General features: G+C 34.7%; 1 pseudogene; it reads left to right on the top strand.

Moving 5' to 3' along the window:
- On the top strand, window positions 390-1,491 carry LOC109838906 (annotated as a pseudogene).

Consider the following 3,517-nt stretch of genomic DNA (forward strand, 5'->3'; position numbering starts at 1 on the left):
TAACTCGCTCAAAAGCTTTGAGTGAGTGTGGTAATGTTACCTTCCTATCTCAAATAGAACCTAAAAAGATAAATGATACTTTAAAAGATGAGTTTTGGGTTCTAGCAATGAATGATGAACTAAATAATTTTTAGAAAAATAATGTTTGCAAATTAGTTCCTAGACCTAACAATGTTCATGTTATTGGAACTAAATGGGTTTTTAGAAACAAACTTGATGAACATGGCATTGTCATGAGAAACAAAGCTCGTTTAGTTGCCTAAGGATATAATCAAGAGGAGGGCATAGACTATGATAAAACCTTTACACCGGTTGCAAGGTTGGAATCCATTAGAATGTTCTTAGCCTTTGCAAGTTTTAAACATTTTAAATTATTTCAAATGGATGTGAAAAGTTCCTTTTTAAATGGTTTTATAGAAGAGGAAGTATATGTTGAGCAACCCCCTTGTTTTATGGATCATTCATTTCCTAATCATGTTTACCGGGTTCAAAAAACTTTATATGTGTTAAAACAAGTTCCTAGAGCTTGGTATGCTCGCCTCTCTAGTTTTCTTCTTGAAAATGGCTTTTCTAAAGGAAAAATTGATAATACACTTTTTGTAAGAAAAAGAAAAAATGATTTTATTTTAGTTTAAATATATGTTGATGATATCATTTTTGGTGCCACTAATAAAACTTTATGCAAGGAATTTTCTAAAGTTATGCAAGATCATTTTGAGATGAGCATGATTGGAGAGCTCACTTTCTTTCTCGGGCTCCAAGTCAAGCAAACTAAGGATGGGATATTCGTTTCTCAAAGCAAGTATGCAAGAGAATTGGTGAAGAAATTCGGATTGGAGAATTCTAAGCATGCACCAACTCCTATGAGTACATCTATCAAGATTGATACGGATGATAGTAGTGAGGATGTAGACCAAAAACTTTACCGATGTATGATAGGTAGTCTTCTTTACCTTACCGCTAGTAGACCCGATATCATGTTTAGTGTGTGTGTATGTGCACGTTTTCAGGATTCTCCTAAAATGTCCCATTTGATTGTGGTTAAAAGAATCATTAAATATGTCAATGGTATAATTAATCTTGGTTTATTTTATCCAAAAAGCACTTTTTTGATCTTTATGATTTTTATGATGTCGACATTACCGGATATAAGGTAGATCGCAAGAGTACGAGTGTACATGTTAATTTTTAGGTAACTCTCTTGTCTTTTGGGCCTCCAAGAAACAAAATTGTGTTGCCTTGTCCACTACGAAAGCGGAATACATTACCGCCGGCTTATGTTGTGCCTAACTTTTATGGATAAAACAAAGTTTAGTTGACTATGATTTGTATTTTCAAAATACAAAATTTTTTTGTGATAACACTAGTGCTATAAACATTTTAAAAAATTCCGTTTCGCACTCTAGAACCAAGCATATTGATGTGCGTCATTATTTCTTACGCCATCATGTAGAGAGGCAAGATGTATCCCTTGTTTATATTGATACTTAATCTCAATTAACGGACATCTTTACCAAGCCTCTTAGTGAAGAATATTTTTATCGCATAATAAATGGTTTGGGTTTATGCATTATGTAAAAAAAATCTTGTTTGCTTGGTTAGTTAAAATTCATATGCATTCACTAAAATATTTTTGCATGTTTATTATTTCATATATAATAAACATTTTGATGGTGACAAAGGGGGAGAGAAATCTCCTCATTTGTGCACATAATTAGGGAGAGCTCATAGATAAGGGGAGCTACTATCTATAAGCTATATTTATTTCGCTCTAATATAATGGTTGGTTGTCATCATCAAAAAGGAGGAGATTGTTAGCCCTTATGTTTTGATGATGATTTACAACCATCATTATCAGTACTAATTGCTTATTGAGTGATATTATAGATAATATAAATATCAAGCTAGTTAGTACCATTTATAAAGGATAGGATGGAATATGAGCTACAACGTCAATATCTAAAGGAGGTGGAGGCAAAGTGATGAAGCAATATTTATCAAGAACACTATATGCTTTCAACGTCAATATCTAAAGGAGGTGGAGGCAAAGTGATGAAGCAATATTTATCAAGAACACTATATGCTTTAAAAAGCTTCATCAACTCTAAAGCAATTATTTATCAAGAACACTATATGCTTTAAAAAGCTTCATCAACTCTAAAGCAATATCAAGACTCAAGAAATATATTTCTATATGAGAGATATTTGCTGTTTTATTTTCTCTCTAGTACTTAAATGTAGGTAAGTAGTTGTAGATTTCATTCGAAGCTATTTGGGATATCACACACATTTGCACTATTTTAAAACTCGTGTTTTGGTACTTTTGTTAAAATGATGATTTTCACAAATACGAGAACCTTTTTGCAAAATTCCTTTTCAAATAAGTTTGCCAAAATGTTTATAAACTATTCCCAAAGTTTTACATTTTTAGAATTTATTTGATATTTTTTAACAAGGTTCAAAATTGAGATTTTCTGTGTACATGTTTATGAGTCGACTCATGAACAGTATTGAGTCGACTCACAAACTGCTGCGTAGTTTATAATTCTTTTTCTCTTTGGTTAAGCCTTCTCATGGTTATAACCGAAGTTGAAATTTCAGTTCGAAAAATGAAAAACTCATCTTCAGATTAGATAACCAGTCCTATAAAAGGTAAGTTTATCTAGATCTTCTAGATTCTCGGAGCGGAGATCCCACTTCTAGTTTCTTTTACCCTGGAAATAGAATATAAAATTCTTCCTTTCCAGAATCAAGGAATAGAATATAAAATTCTTCCTTCCTTATATTCGGGTTCGCCTTCACCCTAAAAGAAGACCGGGAAACAGAATATAAAATTCTTCCTTTCCCTTTCCCGCACCAACCTTTTCCAAGAATTTGCCGATCTAGGATTCATCCTAGGAAGTTTATCCCGAATCCCAAGCAGGGATAAGTCTGCGCCTAACACGCTTTGCCGGTTTAGTCTTTCTTCGTAGAAAAAGACACCAGAGTTCGATTCTGGGATATTTTATCCCGAAGCCTAAGTAGGGATAAGTCTGCGCCTAACACGCGCTGCCGGTTTAGTCTTTCTCCGTAGAAAAGACACCAGAGTTCGATTCTGGGGTATTCTATCCTGAAACCTAAGCAGGGATAAGCCTGCGCTTAACCCGCGCTGCCGGTTAGTTCTTAACCGTTAAAAAGAACATCCGTCCACATATTCAACATTGTGGCAGGTTGTTATTAATAATACCAAAATCCATGCCTTACACGCATGGGGAATTTCATCCTGAATCCTAAGAAAGGATATGCCGACGCCTAACAAGCGTCGCCGGTTTAGTCTTTTTCCGTAGAAGAAAACACCAGAGTTCGATTCTGGGGTATTTTATCCCGAAGCCTAAGTAGGGATAAGCCAGCATCTAACACACGTTGCCGGGTAGCCTATTCTCGTAACAATGGAGAAGTCTACGTATTCGAAATCGTAGCACCAAGTCTAAGAGAATTCACTCTCTTAGCACAACGTCACATGTGGAACGGATTTAGA

The sequence above is a fragment of the Asparagus officinalis genome, chromosome 4, assembly GCF_001876935.1.
Source record: "Asparagus officinalis chromosome 4, Aspof.V1, whole genome shotgun sequence".
NCBI classification, from domain to species: Eukaryota; Viridiplantae; Streptophyta; class Magnoliopsida; order Asparagales; family Asparagaceae; genus Asparagus; species Asparagus officinalis.